General features: G+C 37.9%; 2 long non-coding RNA genes across 3 annotated transcripts in view; one reads left to right on the forward strand and one right to left on the reverse strand.

Moving 5' to 3' along the window:
* Positions 1-23,243, reverse strand: part of LOC139707261 (uncharacterized) — a 214,889-nt gene that overhangs the window by 37,446 nt on the left and 154,200 nt on the right. The window lies entirely within an intron of this gene.
* On the forward strand, positions 5,857-8,568 carry LOC139707260 (uncharacterized). 2 transcript variants are annotated; one of them, XR_011708876.1, is made up of 3 exons: positions 5,857-6,057; positions 6,996-7,097; positions 8,271-8,568. It is a non-coding gene; the product is annotated as an uncharacterized lncRNA (long non-coding RNA). The 2 variants fall into 2 exon arrangements; XR_011708877.1 differs by lacking the exon at positions 5,857-6,057 and adding an exon at positions 6,815-6,887.

Raw genomic sequence — 23,243 nt, forward strand, 5'->3', positions numbered from 1 at the left:
TTATTTTGCTGTGTTTTTCTGTATTATGAATTTATTTTCAATGAAGTGGGGTTTTTTTACTAATAGAAATATGAAGAGAAATGAAGAGTTTTCCATTTAAAAAGGAAAAGATTTATTTGAAGACACAATTTCTGCATAACTTCTAAAACTTCTAAAAAAATTGGATATGGCTCTTTAACCAGTCACTAACTTGTTAGACCAGTTGTTATTTGATTAATATGAAATAACTATGTACAAGACTGACATGTAAGAGTTCAATTGGGCACAGATCAGTTATTTACATAACCATGTACATAATGGTGTTTAGACAGAAAAGTTTGCTTGGAAAGAGGGATTGTACTGGGCCTCATACTGGGAGAGAAACCAGGGTTATGGCAGCCAATGGAGCTAGAAAAGGTGCTTTATCCTGCTCACAAATTAGAGAGACAAAAGGTGATGACAATAGCAGCTTGGAACTTGTGTGGGATGTTATTTATTCCTGCAACTTACCTCAGTTAATTACAATAAACAGCATGCTGTATGTTTGGATGTTGATCCCAGTTTATGCCCATGGGTGACTAAAAAGCATGTGAATTGTCCTAATCTGGAGGAATCACCTGGACAGGTGGTGATATGGGAGGTTTGTCTGTGAATCAATAAAGAAGCATTTGTTAACTGACACAAGGGTTGATATAAATGATAAAGTCTGTGGGGTCTAGAGTGTGGGATGGGCCAGGAGAAGGAACAGCACCTGATACCCTTCTATGAAGAAGGCATGAGGAATGGCAGGCCTGGAAGCTCAGGCCAGCTGTGCCCTGCTCAGGGCGAGAACCTGCTGTCTCCCCAGACCCCACTCTGGAGAGGATTCTGCCCAGATCTCATTTCAAAGCCAGAGTCTGCTGTACATCTTAGCCATTGCTGTCCCCACTGTTTCATATAAATTTACATATAAATGTCACAAAAAGATTCAAATTTCCCTGGAGCTATTTTTGGTTTGCTTGAGAGGAACATAAATTTCATTAGTTTGAAGGAAATGCCGCTGATTTTGTTAGTATTATTCCTTTTTCAAAGCAGTCTGGCCCTATTTTCACTTTCAATTTCATGTATAAGAAGAAATTAAAATTTCAATTTGTGTCTTAAATGGACCCTAGAAATTATTTCTTGGAAAATCTGGGAATAACTTCATTGTTTATTGTTTACAAAAACAGGAAGCTTCATTGAAAATAAAGATTTAAAATGTTAAAGACAAGTGAGAACAAACTGGCAACCCTTCTTAGTGACAGCCTGTGAAAGAATCTTATTTGGGTTTGGGCTTTAAATCATCCAATGATTCAAAAATGACTGCAAAAACCATGAGATGACTGATACATAGGACAGGCACCAGTTCTGACTTCATAACAAACATTAGGTTTGCCTGTTCATAAATTTTGCATAAGTAGACTCACATAGTCTCTATTCTATTGTGTTCAGTGAGTCTGCTCAACATTATGATCGAGTTGTTTATCCATTTTGTTTGATGTAACTAGAGCTTGGCAATTTCCATTGCTATAAATCTTTCCATTTAACCAATATACCACAATTTGTTTACTTATCAATGGTGGATGGATGCTTAAAATGCTTTCACTTTAGAGCTAGTATACATATTCTTGCTATTATTATTCTCAGTAAGTTTTATGTGTGTACAGGAAAAACATATCCATCAGATGTATAGTTACATATCAAATGGGCATTCAAAGAGTCCATTTATTTACCTTAGGAGATAATTCAAATCATTAAGTTGTCCAATGTGTACTTTAACCCCAAATTATAACACTTTCTAAAACAGAAATAGTTTTCAGGGGGATAAAGATTTGTGTATACTTAATACCTCTTTATATGGAATCTATTAGTTGGAAATGATGTACAATAGAAACTAGCAAAATAATGACTGGAATAATCTTTACTATAACTGAAATTTGTGATTAAACCATTTCTGAAGTATCTAGAGAAGCAGAAGCTGATGTACAGAGGACAAGAGGAACAGAACAGAGAGAAAGAAATAAATGGGATGGAAGAAAGTATTTACATTCTGCCAAACTTCCATAATATGGAGAATGTCCTTTTAATAACCAGAATCCAGGCCATTTTGGAACCTAACCCTTAGAGAGACTTGGGGGATCCTGAAATCAGGGAATTCACAGCCTTGGATACTTCCTGGTGTCCACATCATTCTCTCTCTCTCTCTGCACTAATGCTGGTTCTAAAGGCTTCGGAGGAATAATAATAAGCAGTAAAAATGTAAATAAATAGCTTTTATCAAATAGTCATATTGATCTATTACTAAAGTCAACATTTTAAAACTTCTTAATCTACAAGGACCATCTCTGACAAGTTTTAAAAACATATATGAGGAGCACTTTTTGCAGTAAAAGTTAATGACAATCTATTGAGGTATGTCAATACCACAAATCAGATATCATGGACCACAGAGGAAGGTCAAAGGTATCTCTTTTTAAACTTCATGGTAGGATCTTTGAACCAATAGAGAAGATGTTCTCACTGACTCTTTTATTCATGGAATGATGAATGACCCAGACTCAAGGGCTATACTCACAGGTAGTGTCTGTCACCATTACTGATTTGACATAAGCAAAGGATGCTCTTTTAATGGAGTCAGAGGGACAGAGATACAGACATCTGTGAAATTAATGTCTAAACCCACATTTGCAACTAGAACTTGATATTCTGTAAACTCTGCTTAGAATAATTTTCACTCTCCCCTTCCCACCTACTCAACCAGCTCTATTCTGCCCTCAGATTACATGTAACCTCCGAGAGATACTTTGTCTAATTACCCAATCTTCTTTATCCACAACTTCTTCTCCAGGGAGGCAGGATGTCATATCAGGTTATAAATATGTCCTACTATGGACATAAGTATGTATGCACTAAAAGAGGAAAAAAACAATGAATGTATGGAGCTATTCTGTGGAAAATTCTCCCCATCAACAGACATGTAAAATTTTTTTTTTTTTTTTTTTTTGGAAATTAGAAATATTTTAATTGGATAATAATAAAAATACAACATATCAAAATCTGTAGGAAGCGGCTAAGCTTTAAAGGAAAGTAAGAGCATTATATATTTACAGTAAAAAAGAATAAAATCTCAAATTGGTATTCTAAGATTTTACCTTTTTTTTTAAATTTTTTATTGTTGGTTGTTCAAAACATTACATAGTTCTTGATATATCATATTTCACTCTTTGATTCAAGTGGGTTATGAGCTCCCATTTTTACCCCATATACAGATTGCAGAATCACATCAGTTACACATCCATTGATTTACATATTGCCATACTAGTGTCTGTTGTATTCTGCTGCCTTTCCTATCCTCTACTATCCCCCCTCCCCTCCCCTCCCCTCCCCTCTTCTCTCTCTGCCCCCTCTACTGACATTCATTTGTTCCCCTTGTATTATTTTTCCCTTTCTCCTCACTTCCTTTTGTATGTCATGTAAAATTTTAAAGTGGGGAAACGTTCATCATCTTGGCTCATTTGTTTTCTCTAATTATTTTAAGTTTTAAAAATCACTACTTTTCAAATCATTACTGAACAAAAAAAAAAAAAGGAAAAAATTGAAAATCATGGAAACATCTTTTCCAACTATTATGCAACCCAAACAATGACTTCTAAGGAATAAGCACTTGAAATATTACAGTCTCTAGTTATCTTATATGCCAAGGACCTTTAAGCCAATGATAAAAGGTATATAAACAAGTATCCATATGTCTGACTTGGGAGGATCTAGAAAATAAAATTTGCATGGAATTGCTGAAGACTAAGGTAATGGCAAATGTGTCTTTTCAATCTCCCTTCTTCATGTACCTTCTGCAAGCCACTGATACTGGCTTGCCTGCTTTACTGAATCTTGAAAAGTCAAGATTGCTATGACTTTTGATTTTGGTGTCCTAATTAGGTTCACTGAGTCAGTTACCATATATCTAGCGTGAGTCACATTTCAAGAAGAGCCTTATGCCTCCACTGATTTTTATCAAGCAGAAACCCAATACCAATCTGGCTCTTGCCTTTGGCCTTATGCATAAAAGTTAACAAAGGAAAAAGATACAAACAAACAAACAACAACAACAACAACAACAACAACAACAAAAAACTATCTTCATAAAGTAATTTCCTGTAATTTTTCTATTCTTCACAAAGGAAACTAAATCTACTTGTAATACATACTGAAATATGTGGAAGATATACATTGGGTCATATTCACCACTGTATCTCCAAAAACAAAAGAAATAAAGGAAGAAAAGTACCAGAAATTACATGATTTCTGTGCCCAAATATGCTCCAAATGATGATTAATTAAAAATGCGTTTTTGGTACATAAAATTTATTTTATTTTGATTTCTATAACTTATTTTATTAATCAGTATTTTAATTGGACATATTTATGGGTACACAGTGGGGTCATTAGGTAGATACATGTATTCAATGTGTGATCATCAAATCAAGGTACTTAGCAGACAAAAACTTTATTATATAAACAACAGCCAGTTTTCATTTGCCAGTATACTCCCCAATGTCAGCATTCAGAAATTTTAAAGTTATCAAATTTAATTGCCATCAAGTGAGGATTCCTCCCTTATTAACAGACACAACCATAGTTGTTGGTACTCAATAAAGGATTGCTCCATCCTCCTTTGGTTTGTTTTCTATGAACATTTCCTACAACATTCCAGAAATTGCCAAGGCAAAGAAAAGCAGGAATAAGAATCTAGTCATCTGCCTAGACTGAATTGTTGGGGGAAGCTACAACTTTTTGGAAAAGAAACATGAAACTTTCTTAATCAGCTTTTGCTACAATAATATTGCATGATGACACACAATATAAGTGAATAGATTATAAGAATTCTTGCCTATTACTTGCTCTTGTAACTCAATTGGCTCCAGAAGGAAAGTTCCAGATTCTGGGTTAGGTTCTACTCTAACCTCTGTGTCCTTTACATTTGTGACCAATTTAAAAAAAAATCTTAAAGTGAGTTGATATCCATCCTCTAGGGGTGCAAATTGTACATAATGGGCTGATATGAATATAAAATGTCTAGAAACTCTGTCCCTTGCATAAACAATTTGTTGGCAAACTAAGTCTAATCTGGTCAACCTTGTTATTCCAGTGGCAAAATATATTATTCTATGAGATCAAGAAAAAAACTGAATATTCAAATTATTTCCATGAAGTATTTGACCTGCTCAGAAATGGGTTAATGATATGTGAATGCAGCTAATAACTAATCATTGCCTGTTGTGGCTCATCAAGGATTCTATTAACTGATTAATCTGGAAGGAGACTTGCTCATGTCAGATGCATAATAACATCTTGAAGGGCAAGGTACCCACCTTGTTTCTCTGGCCTTATTTTGGATAATGACTAATATAGTAGAAGTCTAAGGTCCAGGAGTCAAAGGGGTAACTTCGCTTTCTTTGCTATTAGAATACCTATCAACTAAGATTAAGGTAGAGGATAATGGGATCATTGAGAACACATAGTACTTGAACAGAGCACCCCAATAACAACATTCTCATCCTAATGACATTCAACATTGTATATATCATACTAATTACGTGGTGAGGGGGCACAAGGACCCAACTGAGAGCAGCTCATTCCTTAAGATTTCCAGACTCTTCTTCAACAGCTGGCTGCCCGAGAAATTATTGCTTTGTCTACAAATTCTCACCATTGTAATGATGACAGCTTAGGCTACAGGAACAGAATGGGCAGCTGACAGCAGATGAGTGTTTTGAAGAAAGGGAACACAAAAAAAAAGTTAGAAAGAGGAAAAAATAGACTGGCCTGGAGGAGTCACCTTCACTCCCTAATCAGAAGATGTTCATGTCAGGCCACCAGTGCAGTTTCTCTTTCCCCCAAAGCCTACTGAAAACAGGAAAAAAAGAGAGGAGAGCATGGAGTTCAGCTGGCAGACCAGGGAGCCACTTGCTGTTGCAGGGACACACCTGGTGCTAGCTGTGGAAGTGCTTCTCTCTGCTGCTCCATCTGGGAGGTGACTGCTTCACCACAGACCTCTGAAAGGTAGTAGAGGGAGAGAGGCAGGAGGGGGTCATCCCTGATGTAGGCAGCTGTCCAGATCCCAGAGGTTAGGGATCCAGCAGCACTGGATAAAAATCCCTGATTCTGCTCTGGTGTTAGTCCTTGGAAAGCACCAGGGACAGACACTTAGATGCTGAGGTCTTGGGTGGATCCTGCTTTCTACTCTTACACAGCAGCTGTAGACAAACCCTCTCTGCCCACCTCTATACCAAAGTCTGTCAACTTTGATTTTGTGAGATCTTTGTCCCGCAAGGAATGAAAAGAAGGAGCTTTCATTCCAAAACAATTTTTTTCCCTTTTCAGTGGTACTGGGGAGGGCTTGGAGTGAGTGCTTTTCAACAGTGAAATCTGGTTTCAAGTCACAGTGCTAAAAATTCTTCCACTTAAAAGGAACAATCCCTGCAAATGTGTAGAGGGAAGCCTCTGAGGGTGGCCTGGAGACAGTGCACATTGTCCACATGCAGACCACTCAGTGCGCATCAGGCCCCACACACTGACTCTCCCCAAGGGCTTCTTAATGCCCCCAGAAAGATGAGGGGCTTCCCCATCAGGCTCTGTGCAAGTCAGTGAACCCATTTCCGAGGGGACACAGAATTCTTGAGTGGCTTGGTATCCTTGGGAGTGTGGTGACTCACCACTGATGTGGTATTGTGCCAACATCTGTTTTACTGGTAGCTCCTTTGGCAGGGGAAAGTTGTGCTGATGTGTGAGAAATGACAGAGCAACTTCAGATTCTGGTCCTCAGGGTTGAACTTCCCCACAACCAGGCATCTCATCTCACAGACTCCCTTCCCTGCCTCATCAGGAACAGTGTGAGACCTCAATGGTTAATGCAGGAAGAACTGAATGTAGTTTCGATTTCAGTGCTATTTATTTTTACTTGATTTTTGGCTGGTTGTAATATCCTGTTTGGTTTTCAGCTTCTAAGAAGAACGGTTAGTTTTCTGAGGAGCCAGCTGAGGGTGAAACACAAGCAGTGAATAGAGTGACAACTTGTGCGCTGATTGCCACAAACCTGCCAGGTGAGTTTGCTGCAGAACTGACCACCCATGAACTTGTCCCTCAACTAAAAACAACAATGATATCCACTCTGGGGTTCCCCAAGGGAAACTCCACTCTGGGGTTGCACTGGAGAGTACAGGAAGACCTTGGGGGCCACTGGCAGTGGTCCCAAGCCATTTGTCTAAAGGGCTCTGTGTACTCCCAGCTCAGCTGCTATCTCTGCAGAAGCAGCAGCCTGGGGAAGTGTGCTCCCTCCTCCTGTCCTCAGTGGTCTCCTGACTTATTCCTATACCTGCCCTCAACACAGTCCACGAGAACCTGCATTTTCTCTCATTTTCCTGGAGGCCTTACCTTATTCCTTGCTTATGTTCTTCTGAGGACTTCTCATTATCAGATAAAGGTTGATTATTTTGTTCAGTATCTGTTTCCCCAATGGAACAGAGATCCTTGAGACAGCAATTTGCATTCACTTACTAAGTTCCTTGATAATGGATCTCTAGAACAGTATCCAGCATGTGGCAAGTATTCAAAAAAAATATTACTTGATTTAATGAGAGAAGAAATTCTTTTGTAATGCCTAATAATATTTCTAACCACAGTTCCCCTCTACCATTTCTCCTTCTGCCTCCACTTATCCCCAAATGTTAATATTCTCAGGGCTCTGACATCAGTGCTTTGTTTTCCTCAATCTATTCTGAAAAATTTCAGGCAATGCTTCTTGTATTCTCTCCACATTTTTATAATTGATGCATTATAGATGTACATAATAATGGCATTCATTGTTAAATATCTGTACATGCACACAATATAATAATATATTTGGGTCAATTTAACTCCGCAGCACTCTTCTTGACCTACTCAGTTTGACTTATTTTGCTTAACATAATGGTCTCATGTTCTATTCATTTTTCTGCAAATGACATTCATTTTTATGGCTAATTATACTCTCTTTATTCATTCATTTGTTGATGGATACCCAGGCTAGTTCCCTAGTTTGGCTATTGTGAACTGTGCAGTTATCAATATGGTTATGGGTGTATCACTATAGCATGTTGTTGAGAGCCACAGCCGAAGGGGCCCCAGCAAACTTTCAGACTGACAGCTGATGATTGGCTCACAGTGGCCCCAGCAACTTCTAGCTGATTGGCTCCTCTGTGGTGATGCTCATTGAGCTGTTTTCCCCGCCCTTTCAGACTACCAGCTGATGATTGGCTCACAGCGGCCCCAGCAACTTCTGGCTGATTGGCTCCTCTGAGGTGATGCTCATTGGACTGTTTCCCTGCCCTTTCAGACCACAGAGCTGCTCATTGGGGGACTTTTTTGGCTCCGCCCACACGACCCAGTCAATCTGCCGCAAGAGCAGGAGGAGTAGGGGAGGTTGAGAGGCTTGTGGGAAGCTGGTGGTGGCAGTTGGGCTCTGAGGGTTTTTCCTGAGGAGCTGTTTTGCTTGGCATGTGTGGTTGTAAAAATAAAGTTCGTTTCTTTTGACAAGTGGCTCCTGAATTGTGCCCAGCCAGACTGTGGCATTTGGTGGCTCGCACGGGGAGCAACTGAGGGTAAGTGATAAGGTAAACTGCTCACCCCTGAGGGCAGGGCAAGAGGATGGGTAGCCATTTTAAGATTCCTCTTTTGTTTTGCTTCACTTTTGTTTTAAGTTGCCTGTCCCCGGAGATGAGTGAGATGGAAGAAATATTGCTCACATCTGAGGAAAAACTATTTACATCTGAGGAACAGATAGGGAGAAAGGACGGATGCACATTTCAGGAGGATAGAAAGGCCATAATGATTTTTTGTTGTTCCATTTTTATTTCATTCTGTCTCGGTATTGTTTGGTGTCATCTTGTTGGGTTGTATTATAGTAGAAATTAGAAATTAGTAAAAAACAAACCAAAAGAGTGTTAAGTAAATTGTTAGAGGAAGGAGGCATCCCAGTAAAATCAAGAGCAGTCAGGGCATACGTTGATACAATACAAAAATGTAGCCCATGGCTTTTTGAGGAGGAGTTGTTGAATATATCACAATGGAACCATCATGGTGAAGATTTAAAAAAAATAGAAAAGAACAGCCCAATTTATACACAATGGAGTATTACTCTACATTAAAAAATGACAAAATCATAGAATTTGCAGGGAAATGGATGGCATTAGAGCAGATTATGCTAAGTGAAGCTAGCCAATCCCTAAAAAACAAATGCCAAATGTCTTCTTTGATATAAGGAGAGTAAATAAGAACAGAGTAGGGACGAAGAGCATGAGAAGAAGATTAACATTAAACAGGGATGAGAGGTGGGAGGGAAAGGGAGAGAGAAGGGAAATTGCATGGAAATGGAAGGAGACCCTCAGGGTTATACAAAATTACATACAAGAGGAAGTGAGGGGAAAGGGAAAAATAAAACAAGGGGGAGAAATGAATGACAGTAGGGGGGTAGAGAGAGAAGAGGGGAGGGGAGGGAAGGGGGGATTAAAAAAAAAAGAACAGCCCAGGGACTCTGCCAGTTGGCATATTGCCATTGTGGACGTTCGTATCTTGTTTGCTTAGTCCAAAGCCTTCAATTCAGACAAAGGTAGAGGAAGGAGAAGACATATTGATTCAAGTAAAAGAGAAGGTCTCTCAAGTTAGTCAGAAAGAGGAAAAGATTCAAGTAAAAGAGAAGGTCTTTCAAGCTAGTCAGACAGAGGAAGAAAGTTTAGAGCAGAAAAAGCCATCAGGGGAAAAGTTACAACAGGAGACTGCTACTAACACCTTTCTATCACCAGAGGGCATAAGTGTCCAACCAACAGCACCACCTCCATATGCTGGGAGGCTCCCAATCCCCGCAGTTGATAGTTGGGATCCTGAGACAGGATCTCAAATATTAACATGCCCTGTATTTGAGGCAGGAGGGCAGTGAATTCGCCATGCTTTAAATTTCAAAACAGTGAAGCAGCTAAAAGAGGCTGTAACAACCTATGGTCCTCAAGCACCCTTCACTGTAAGCTTGGTCCAATCCATTAACAACTTGAACATGACACCAGCAGATTGGGCTAATATGTGTAAAGCTGTGCTAAATGGAGGACAATACCTGTTATGGAAGGTTGCCAATGAGGAATTTTGCAAGGAGATGGCTAGGCAAAATGTAGCAGCTGGTTATCCTCAGAGAAATCTAGATATGTTGTTAAGAAAGGGACCTTATGAGGATCAGCAGCAACAAATTGCATATGATCCTGGCGTATACGCACAAATTGCTACAGAGGCGGTTAGGGCATGGAAGACTTTACAAGGACATGGAGGTTTACAAGGTCAATTATCTAAGGTAATACAAGGAGCTAATGAATCTTAAGATGAATTTGTAGATAGGCTTATTCAAACAGCTACCAGAGTTTTTGGGAATACAGAACAAGCAATGCCATTAATAAAACAACTGGCTTATGACCAAGCGAATCGTTGGTGCAGAGAAATCATTAGACCATGGAAACATGAAGATTTAAACACATATATTAAATTATGTAGAGACATTAATGAACAAGAGCAAGTCATGGCAGCTGCAGTAAAACAGGCTTTAGATGCCAGGCCAAGAACATGCTACAATTGTGAACAAACAGGACATTTTAAAAGGAATTGCCCCATAGGAGGAGGGTTTAACAAAACTAGGTATCAAAGGAGTAGAATACCGGGTATCTGCCCACGATGCCATAGAGGGAGACATTGGGCTAATGAATGCCATTCTCAAACCACCATAGAGGGTACTCCATTATTAAAAAATGAACAAGGACCAGGTGTTTATCCATGATATCATGGAGAAAGGCATCGGGCTCCATTGCCAAAAAATGGACAGGGGGACCCAATGCTCCGGGGCCCAAAACCACAAATATATGGAGCACTGGAGGAACCCAGCAACCCCATCAGGGTAGTGTCCAGGACACATTGTCCATCAGATCCCTCATCAGACAAACCAGAGGGAGCACAGGGTTGGACATCTGCGCCTCCACCAGATCAGTACTAACTCCAGAGATGGGAGTTCAAATCATTCCCACAGGGGTAAAAGGACCTCTTCCCAAAGGAACAGTAGGCTTATTATTGGGACGCAGCTCTTCTACTCTAAAAGGATTTATGATAAGTCCTGGGGTAATTGATCCTGATTATGAAGGTGAAATAAAAATTATAGCCAGTTCTCCAAAGGGTATATCAGTAATTTCACCAGGAGATAGAATAGCACAGTTACTAATAATACCCAGCCTACATGATAAATTTTCCAGTCGTACTGTAGAAAGAGGTTCTAAGGGATTAGGCTCCACAGGTGTAGATTGGGCTATGTTTTCTTTAAATTTAGATTCTTGCCCCATGCTAAAACTAAATATTCAAGGACATGAATTTAATGGGATACTGGATACAGGTGCAGACCTTAGCATCATCTCTCGTCAAGAATGGCCAAAACATTGGCCATTACAACAAGCCACTCAAACACTTTGAGGCCTAGGAGTGGCGACTAATCCCCATAGAAGTGCAATGGTATTAGATTGGAAGGATCCTGAAGGATGTGAAGGAACTATACAGCCATATGTATTGGATCATCTTCCCGTAAATTTATGGGGACGAGATGTCCTAGATCAATTAGGTTTGACATTAACAAATAACATCAACCAAAATGCACCCACTATTATGACTAGACAAGGTTTTAGGAAAGGAAAAATATTAGAAAAACAAGAACAAGTTATAGCAGCACCAATACAAATAGATCAAGGAACAGACAGACATGGGTTGGATTTTCAGAAAGGGCCACTGAGACAATAAAAATTATTTGGAAATCAGAAAGACCAGTATGGGTTCCTCAGTGGCCCCTGACTAAAGAAAAGATACAAGCAGCCCATGACCTCGTCAAACAACAATTAGCAGAGGGACATATACAACCTTCTGTATCTCCCCATAATACTCCCATTTTTGTCATCAAAAAGAAATCTGGTAAATGGAGATTATTGCAAGATTTAAGAGCCATTAATAATGAGATGGTTATTATGGGACCTGCTTAATCGGGGATTCCTCAATTGTCTGCTTTGCCAAAAACTTGGTATGTTTTAGTTATAGATATTAAAGATTGTTTTTTTTTTCAGTTCCAATTCATCCTGAGGATAGTCCACGCTTTGCATTTACTATCAGCCCAACTAGGTGTCAAATTTATGTTAACAAAGTAATCCAGCCACTTAGAAATAAAAATCCTGAGCTACAAATATTTCGCTATATGGATGATGTATTATTAGCACACAAAGCTAAAAACACATTGCTAGAATGTTATGCCACACTTACAAACTTATTAAAAAATTATAATCTAGAGATAGCAATAGATAAAGTACAATTAAATTTTCCAATTAATTATTTAGGAGTTCTATTATCCTCAACCATGGTCCATCCACCAAAAATTCAAATACGAGTAGATCAACTCAAATCACTTAATGACTTTCAAAAGTTATTAGGAGACATAAATTGGATAAGGCCTTATCTAGGTATACCAACAGGAGAGTTGGGACCTTTATTTGATATCCTAAAAGGTCCATCAGATCCAATTCACCCCGACTGTTAACGCCTGAAGCAAGAAAGGCGTTAAAAATCATTGAAACATATATGGAAAATATGCATTTGGATAGAATTGATATAAGTTTGCCTTTATTATTTATTGTACTGCCAACAAAAAATATTCCTACAGGAGTATTTTGGCAAGAAGGTCCATTATTATGGATACATTTATCTTATTCTCCTAACACTATTCTTACTAGGTATCCTGAGGCTGTAGGATAGTTAATACTCAAAGGAATAAAAGCAGCAAAGGGAGTGTTTGGAATTTCTCCCAATAAAATTATTACTCCATATACTATGAATCAAATTGATGAGTTAGCTAATGAGTTAAATACTTGGGCAATAATCATGTGCAAATCTAATGTTTCATTTGATAATCTCTTCCATCTAATCCTTTATTGTCTTTTTGGTCATCGCATCCTGTAATTTTTCCAAAAATGACAAGAAAAACACCTATCATGAATGCTCCAAATATATTCACTGATGGATCAAATAATGGTACAGCAGCAATAGTTACACCTGATCAAACTTTTACATTTTTAGTACCCAAACAATCAGCTCAAAAGGTAGAGCTTAATGCAGTATTACAAGCTTTTGTGATGTTTAAAGATTCTGTATTTAATTTATTTTCTGATAGTCAGTATATAGTTAATGCTATAGTATCCCTTGAAGATGCTGGTAGGATTTCCCCTTCCTCTACTGTTTTATCTTTGCTTTCCACTATACAAAGTCTAATCTGGAACAGAAAAGATCCATTCTTTATAGGACATATGAGGGCACATACAGGATTGCCTGGAGCCCTTTGTTTGGGCAATGATTTAGCAGATAAAACTACACATGGCATACTTATTTTCTCTACACTAGAAGAAGCTACAAATTTTCATAAAAAGTTCCATGTCAATGCTAATACTTTACAGAAGCGTTTTAAAATAACTAAGGAACAAGCTAGACAAATAATAAAACAATGTCAAAATTGTGTGACCTTTTTACCACAAGTTAATCTTGGAGTCAATCCTAGAGGACTGATACCTAACCATATTTGGCAGATGGACATCACACACTTGCCAGAATTTGGAAAATTAAAATATTTGCATGTTACAGTTGATATTTCTTCTGGATTTTTGATGGGCTCCCTTCATGCTGGAGAAAAAACTAAAGATATTATAACTCATTGCTTACAAAATTTTGCCTCTGTGGGCATTCCAAAACAGTTAAAATCAGATAATGTCCCTGGTTATACTTCTACCTCTTTTAAACAATTTTGCTCATCATTTGGCATTACTCATATAACAGGAATCCCATACAATCCACAGGGACAAGGCATAGTTGAAAGAGCTCATCAAACTATTAAAATGTACTTATTAAAGCAAAAAGAAGGAATTGGGAAGGGGTATATATTCCCCAAAGATAAACTTAAAATAACCCTTTTTACTCTAAACTTTTTAAATTTGGATTCATCAGGGCTTAGTGCTGCAGAAAGGCATATGTGTCCAAAAAATGTACATAAGCCCAAGGTACTTTGGAAGGATATTCTAAAAGGACAATGGAAAGGTCCTGACCCAGTAATTGTCTGGAGTTGGGGTTCTGTTTGTGTGTTTCCACAGGGAGAACAGCAACCGATTTGGATTCCAGAGAGATTAACTGAAGCGATTTCTACAGACCAAAAAGAAGATGATTTGGCTCAAATCCATAACAACTGATATCCAAAACTCCAGTTTGGTTATTCTTACATCTGCGACAGAACAAGGATGCTTTTTTCAATATCTATTTTATTACTGCCCTTTCCCACATCATGAAGTTCTATTTTGATTTTGAGCTCATACAGACCTAGGTTAATGTTTTGCTGATCAGTTCTATTTTTTGACTATAGAGTTTTTAAACATTGCAATGGAGATTTCACCTGTAAAAGTTATAAGGCCTTTACTATTATGTTATGTGTTGTATGTATTATATTATGTGTGCACAATTGTGTTTTGTGTTATATGTTTGAATGTACGTATGTCCATATATCATATATGATGAGCGCTCATGAAAAAATGGATCCAAATATTTTTTTTTATTCACGTGATTTAAATGGCTTAATTTAAATTGGGTAAACAGCTGTTGAGGATTGTTTTAAAATGTGAACAAAAAAGGAGGTTAACAGATCTGTTTGTTTACTTTCACCTTTCCTTTTCATTATATTTAATAATTCTCTTCAACACAATGTAAATTGTTAAGAAAATTGTTTTCTTTTAGTGCCTTCTGGAATGTAACATAATTTTTTCTTTAGCCATTATTGCCAGAATTCCTATCTTCGTCCCAGTGCCGGTGAAGACAAAAATAAAACCAATCTACAGCTTCTGCAATAGCCATCACTGAACTGCTTGCAAAACTTGCCTGGACTATGTATCATTTGTATGCATTGTGAACTATCTGTTGGTGCAGCGACTTGTGGTAGTGTTGGGGTATTTATGCTGATGGTGTCATCGGTGGTACAATTTTTCCAAAAGGAGCCATCACTGAACTGCTTGCAGAACTTGCCTGGACTATGAATCACTTGTATGCATTGTGAACTCACCTGTATGCATTGTGAACTATCTGTTGGTGCAGCGACTTGTGGTAGTGTTGGGGTATTTTTGCTGATGATATCATCAGTGGTACAATTTTTCCAAAAGGAACCGTCAATTGGCTTGGTGTATCTTCCTCCCTTCTGCTCATCATGGTCGTTCAGCTAATATTTGGGGACCAACAGAGGTGAGGCAGAGAACCTCACCCCCCCCCCCCCCCCCCGCTGATACAAAGACCTATCTACAGGTGTGGCTGTATACTGGACCGGTAGTCAGTGACGGGTAAGATCCAAGTGCAATGGTACCAACCTAAGACAGGAGGCTGATGCCTTGAGGTCAGCTCATCCGATAACGGGTAAGGACCATATGTACTATTGGACAATCTAAGGCAGGCACAGTCCCTAAGCCACATGCTTGTTATTTAAACAGAGAGGGGGAGATGTTGAGAGCCACAGCCGAAGGGGCCCCAGCAAACTTTCAGACTGCCAGCTGATGATTGGCTCACAGCGGCTCCAGCAACTTCTAGCTGATTGGCTCCTCTGCGGTGATGCTCATTGGGCTGTTTCCCCGCCCTTTCAGACCACGGAGCTGCTCATTGGGGGACTTTTTTGGCTCCGCCCATGAGACCCAGACAATCGGCCTCAAGAGCAGGAGGAGTGGGGGAGGTTGAGAGGCTTGTGGGAAGCCGGTGGTGGCAGTTGGGCTCTGAGGGTTTTTCCTGAGGAGCTGTTTTGCTTGGCGTGTGTGGTTGTAAAAATAAAGTTCGTTTCTTTTGACAAGTGGCTCCTGAATTGTGCCCAGCCAGACTGCGGCAGCATGTTAACTTTAATTCTTCAGGGCAAATATTGACAAGTGGTATAGCTCATAGAGTGGTTCCATGTCCAGTCTTTTGAGGAACCTGAATACTGATTTACAAAGTGATTGTACTAATTTACTATCCCACAACAATGTAAAAGTGTTCTTTGATTTCCACACTCTCTTCAGTCTTTATTAGCATTTGTGTTCTTGATTTCTGACTGGTATGAGATGAAATCTCAGTGTAGCTTTGGTTTCCATTTCCATAATTGAAAATCTTGTTGACCATGTTTTCATGTATTTGTTGACCATTTGTATTTCTTCTTTTTAGAAGTATCTGTCTGGTTCATTTACCCATTTATCAATTGTTTTTTAGTTTATATATTCTGGATGTTAATCTTCTGTTGGAAGATTAGCGAGGAAAGATTTTTTTCCCATTCTGTAGGTTCTTTCTTCACATTCTTAATTGTTTCCTTTTATGATCAGAAGATTTTAAATTTGTTGTCATCCCATTAATTAACTCTTGGCTTTATTTCCTGAGCTTTAGGGGGATCTATTGAGGAAGTCATTGCTTATGCTTATATGCTGATGTTTGACCCTATGTTTTCTTATAAGAGTTACATAGGTTTTGATCCAATTCTTAGGTCTTTGATGAATTTTCAGTTGATGTTTGTGCAAGGTGAGAGGTAAGAGTTTCATTTTATTCTTCTACATATGGATAATCAGTTATCCTGGCACCATTTGTCAAAATGGCTGTGTTTCCAGTTTAGTTTTTGGCATCGACATTTGTCAAGGATCATATGACTGTATCAGTGGGTGTTTCTTTCTGTGACTTCTGACCTGTACCATTGCTCTATTAACCTGCTTTTATGCCAGTAACATGCAGTTTTGTTACTATAGCTCTGTAGCATAATTTAAAGTTACATATTGTGATGCTTCCAGCATTGCTTTTTTTTTTTTTTTTTAATTTGCTTACAACTGTTTTGACTATTCTGGGTTTTTTATAATTCTAAATGAATTTTCATACAGTTTTTCTAGTTCTCTGAGGAATAACATTGGTATTTTAAGGGGGATTGCATTGAATCCATATATCATTTTGGTAGTATGGCCATTTTCACAATGTTCTTATAATTAATTAATTCTGATTATTATAATTAAAATTATTATAATTAATATTAAGTCTGCTGATCCATGAACATGGGAGGTCTTTCTACCTTCTGGGGTTTTCTTCAATCTCTTTCTTCAGTGTTCTATAGTTTTATTGTAGAGGTCTTTTACCTCCTTGGTTAGATTTACTCCAAAGTAATTTTTTTCTTAGGTTCTTGTGAATGGAATTGTTGTCCTGATTTCTTCTTCAGCCAATTTATTATTGTATATAGGAAATTTATTGATTTCTGTAGATTGATTTTGTAAACTGCTAGTTTACCAATATGTTTATTATCTCTAGAAGTCTTTCGGTGGAATATTTTAGATCTTCTAGATATAAGACCATATTGTCTGCAAATAGTGATAATTTGACTTATTCTTTCCCTGTTTTTATCCCTGGTATTTCTTTCACTTGGTAGGCAACACTTTTTGAGTCCTTCATGGAAATGTCGATAATGTACATAAGTCATCTATACCAGTCATCATATGACATGCTACATAATGTTTTTACTTTTAATAACATACAAAATGTAGAAATTAATGTTAAATATTCCACAAGCAGAGAACTGACATGAATGTGGCTTGAATAGCCATAAGAAAGACTTCAAGATCTTGTGATTCACTGAGTGGCTTTTCTGAGTTACAGGTGACCATGGCATCTGAATCTCCTATGAAGATCCCCATTTGTTTAGTGGAAAACTGGAATGAGCAGCTGACAGTGAATTCAGAAGCCTTGAGGATTCTTGAAAAGATATGTCAACCTGTGGTGGTCGTGGCCATTGTAGGGACATATCGTACGGGGAAATCCTACCTCATGAATCATCTTGCAGGGCAGAACTATGGTGAGTGTGGTCCAGGGGCAAGGACAGTTGTTTGGAACCACAAATAGGACAAGCTGATCTCACTTTCTCTAGGGTCATCTTAAGGAAGAGGTTAATCCCTCCCACTAAAGAAAATGTCTAATTCTTACCAGCATATTTATAACCTCTCACCTATCCAAAATCATTGCATTCTTTTGTCCATTAATAAAGAACTCCTCAACCTTATCAAAATATCTGCTTCACTGTTGTTCCTGGTGCCATCCACTCTCACCTGCTCAGGGGCTGAGCTCTAACAATCACTCCCTTTTTGCCCCCTGCATCCTTTTGTGCAAGCAACATGGCCATTTGATATAGAATACAAATATAGTGAAGTATGTCCTTTTAAAACAAATGGATGAGCAGAAGGATGCACAGTAGGGTCTCTCTATATCCAATATCCAAATTGTGATACCACTCAATTTTTCTCTATTTATAGCAGATCTTTGATAAATTAACATGCTGCTCTTTTTTCATAGTCTTTTATAATATGCAAACTATAACACAGTACATAAAGCCTATGTATACAACATAGTTAATAAATATAAAGTGAAAATTATGTGATTACTAACTAGATCAGGAAAGAAAACTTAACCAATATTCAAAAGTCCAAAGCATATCCTCTCACATTCTTACCAAAGCTCACAATATTTTGGTTTTCAGGGTACACTCTACTCTTGCTTCTAAATAATGGTTCTATCGTCTATTATGCAGTCTACAAAATTCTTAGTTCAGCCTTCTTTTGACTTTTATATAAAAGGGACTATGACGTGTGTATTCTTGTTTGTCTTGCTTCTTTTGTTCAAGAAGAAGTTTATGAGCATCCTCTGTTTGTAACACATATCTGTAATTTGTTTTAAGTACTTTATAGTATGCTTATGTCTGAGGACACCATAATTTATTTATCCATTTGTCATTGATGAGTAGTGGTGTTATTTCCAAGGTTTATATTTAATGAATAAGGTAGTTATAAATATTCTCATATTTATATCCTGGTGCACATGTACAAAAACTTCCCTTGTTCAACAACTAACTGAACTCAACTTGAATCCAGAGGACACTACAGCTCTTCCTGGCCAGATAAAAATACACAGGGAGACAGCACAGGATGATAGAGTTTACACTAATTCTTAATGTGAAGTAATTTGATCACTTGAAACAATAATGTGAATTTGGGGTACAAAGTGTTTTTTGAGAAAGATAACACTTGGATTTTTTATTCTTCTGAAATAGTAGCGAACACTGTCCTTGTTCAACACTGTACATTCCTACAGATTTAATGCCTGTATCCCCTGGCAGCTTTACCTCTCAGGTGTCACTCTATGTTGTCTTCTCCTCTTTCTTCCCCCAGGGCTCCACAGTGAGGGCTGAGACCAAGGGCATCTGGATGTGGTGTGTGCCTCACCCCAGCAAGCCAAACCACACCCTGGTTCTCTTGGACACTGAGGGCCTGGGGGATGTGGAAAAGGTGAGGCAGAGAATCCTCTGGGCTCTTGATTCATGTGCAATTCAATTGGTCACCTCAGTCCAACATCTGTGACATATTTTTATACCTGCAATCCAATTATGAATAATGAGACTAAATTCCATTTCCTTGAATTTCTCTAGCAACCTAAAATACTTTGGTTGTTTGATTCATTTGTTTTTTGCTGACAAGAACAATTTTAGGAGGGACAGTTTATATGGGGGTTCATGATTTCAGAGAACTTGGTCCATAGATAACTGGCTCCATTCCTGGGAGCTTGAGGTAATGCAGACCATCATGTGCAAGAGTGAGGCAGAGGAATGTGGCTCACAGGATGATCAGGAAAAAAAGGAAGAGACTCCACTTCTCAGATACAAAATGTCCTCCCCAAAGGCATGCCCTTAGGAACCCTCCTTCTCCAGCCACAACCTACCCACCTTCAGTCACTACTCAGTTAATCCCCTCAGGGCATTGATTCACTGACTGGGTTAAGGCTCTCATAATTCAATCATTTCTCCTCTGAACCTTTTTGCATTGTCTCACACATAAGCTTTTGGGGAACACCTCACATCCAAACCATTACTTTGGTAAATTAGGACAGGTCTTCTCTTTTTAATACTGGGATGTACAATTTAATTTAATAAATACACACCAAACAGCAGAACCACTGGCTGACTTAACAACTTGTAACGGGATTTGAGTAGGATCCGGATCTATTTTAAAGCCTTTTAAGTCTTGCCATTAATCTCATTAAGTCTTGCCAGTTTTCACTCTGGCCTGCAGGCTCACTACTTCAGTGAAATAAAAGAACCCTGTGCTCTAACAACTTAGGCTTGCTGCTGCTGGTCCTTCCACTTGCTGGACCCCTGCATATTCTACAGCTCTTTAAAAAACAGCTAATAACTTCTTGCTCTGAATCCCCAGAGCAATTTTTCACATTCATGGACCTCCCCACCCCACTCTCCACTGTGTTTCTTTTTCTCCCTCTCCCTCCTTCTCCCCTCCCCTCCTCTCTCTTCCTCTCCCTCACCCTTTCCTTTTCCCTCCCACTCTCCCTTCTTCCCTCTTTCTTTCTGTAAAATAATGTTGGTTCCCTCTCCTCACAGATTATCATTTGGTCTGTGTTTATATGTATTATGTGTATCTGAGCCTCTATAAAGTGATATTCCTGTGAGCAGAGACTGTCAGAACTTTGTATCTATAAAACCAAATGCAGGGTGTGGCACTTTTATGTCAAAAAAAGTGTTGTTCAACTTAATTGAAATGTGATTACATCCTTACCACAGCCATGATGAAGATAAAATTTGTCATGAGTTATTGCCCACTTATTATGAGACACCTACAATGTTTTAGGTATTTCATTAATTATTTTATGCACATTGAGAATGACTTTCATTTGTCTTCATAACTACATAAACTAATATTCTAAGAGAGACAAATATAAATATCAATAATGGGATTTAAATTTAACATTATCTTAAAATTTTGTTATTTCACCTATATTCAGAAAAAGTACAGCTAAAAGAAAGAATGAATAACTTTAAATGAATGAATGAATGAAGAGTGGACTTGTAAGTTCTTTTCTCATGTGCTTCCTAGGGTGACCCTAAGAATGACTTCTGGATCTTTGTCCTGGCAGTGCTTCTTAGCAGCACCTTTGTCTACAAGAGCATGGGCACTATTGACCACCATGCCCTGGAGCAGCTACAGTATCCTTCCAAGAACCAAACAATCATGTCTTATTGAGGGAGGTTAAGAGAATAGCAACTGAGACTGTTCCTTCTCTCTTCTAACTTGATTGTCTTGGTTGAGTAAGAGTAGACCCTGGAAAAAAAAAGGGAATGTTCATAAAACTTGTTGCTAAGTGATCTGGAAATTGTGATGTTTCTCATTTCTTAGCTAAGATCCCAGCTATGTGACTGAACTAACACAACTAATCAGGGCAAAATCTGACTTCATGCCTGATGAAGTAGAGGACTCCATTGAGTTTGTAAGTTTCTTTCCAGACTTTGTTTGGACTGTTCGAGATTTCATGATGGAGCTGAGGATGGATGGACACCCCATCACAGAAGATGAGTACCTGGAGAATGCCTTGAAGCTGATTTCAGGTATCCAAGAGTGGCCTTGGTGCAGGAGGTTCAATAAAGAAGTGGGATCAACTAAGCCCTGACTTTCATTGCTCAATATACCTGTTTATTTGAGACTGGATTGAGGCCCTTGCTAGTGGTGACTGATGATTGACAAGTGACCATGATTTTCATAATTATTTTAAAAAAATCTCCAGAGGCTAAGGTTTATATTTACTAAGGAAATTTAGGGCTTAGTGTTGTACACATAATTTTAGAATAATCAGTACCATGAAAAATAATGAGGATTACAATCAATGCTACCACTTCCGAGGCTCATATATTTGTTACTTATGAAGTGTAACTGGTCCTTGTATTTTGAGGAAAAGAGTTTATCAAACTAGAAATGAGTAAACCTACAATCACAGGAAATGTAAGGACCTACTTTAAAAAATATTTCACTCATTATTTTAAAGTATATAGTAACATTCTTCAGAGAAAAGATGTTTGTATAATGAATCGTTCATGGGGGGAAAACAGAGATACATAATTCCAGGATTACTGGAATTTGGGTCCCCTTCATTTTACTTTTGGACAACATCACTTTATTTATCCCACAGACTTACATTATACTATTATACATTATACTATTACATTATACTATTATACACTTACATTATACTATTATATATTAATATTATTATACTTACTATTATATTATAAATTTATTGCATGAGTATATTTAGCAGAATACATGAGTACTGGTACTTATCAATACCCATGTTTATAATAGTATACTTACTATTACTATTATAAATTTATCACATGAGTATATTTAGCAGAGTACATGAGTACTGGTACTTATCAATACCCATGTTTATTCATTCTTTGAACTAACATCTATTTTGAACAGCAGATTTATACCAGAAAATCTCTGTAAGACAAAGTCAAGTGCAATATAATCTGACATCAAGAAGTACACATTACATTGAAATTCACTTTACTTTGGACTTTTCTGCCGAAGGAAATTCTAGACATAATTATGGTGTGTAGATTTTGGGCTTGGATTGTGAACCATTTTTCTCTACAGTTTTGGGTATCATCTTTCCTCCTCATGTTACTTTTCCCAGGAACATCTTGGCCTTATTTCTAGTATTATTTTACTGAAGAGTCCACATCTTATTTATGACATGGGATTAAATTATCATAAAAGTCTTTCTGACAATTTTTGTGATTAATCAGTCATTTCAAACTTTTAATAAATAATTTATCTGCCACTATACAAGGGGTAAAGAGACAATTTATAGGTTTCTTCACTAGAGATGAGTGTCTCTACAAAAGTACTTCCTTGACTCTCAGTTCTGATAAAAAAAAATGATGTTCAAGTTAACTTAACACTGCTTTTTTTAAATTGAATAATGGAAGATCAGTGGCTTGGGAGCTACAGTTAGGCAAAGATTCAATATTCTTAGAAAAGTCCTCAATCCCTTTTCCTACAGGCTTGTCTACTCAATGAGTGTTCTTTTTACAGGAAAGAGTGAAAAAATCCAAAATTCCAATAGGTCTAGAGAGTGTATCAGATGTTTCTTTCCAGAACAAAGCGCTTTGACTCGCCTGTTATCCCACATTGATAAAGTTCCACAAAACCAGCTGGAAAGGAATTTTCAGGTGCAATTAAAAAACTTCTGTTCCTATGTCTTCACCAATGCAAAGACCAAGACCCTGGGAGGGGGAATCATTG

This window comes from Marmota flaviventris, chromosome 10 (assembly GCF_047511675.1).
Source record: "Marmota flaviventris isolate mMarFla1 chromosome 10, mMarFla1.hap1, whole genome shotgun sequence".
NCBI lineage: Eukaryota > Metazoa > Chordata > Mammalia > Rodentia > Sciuridae > Marmota > Marmota flaviventris.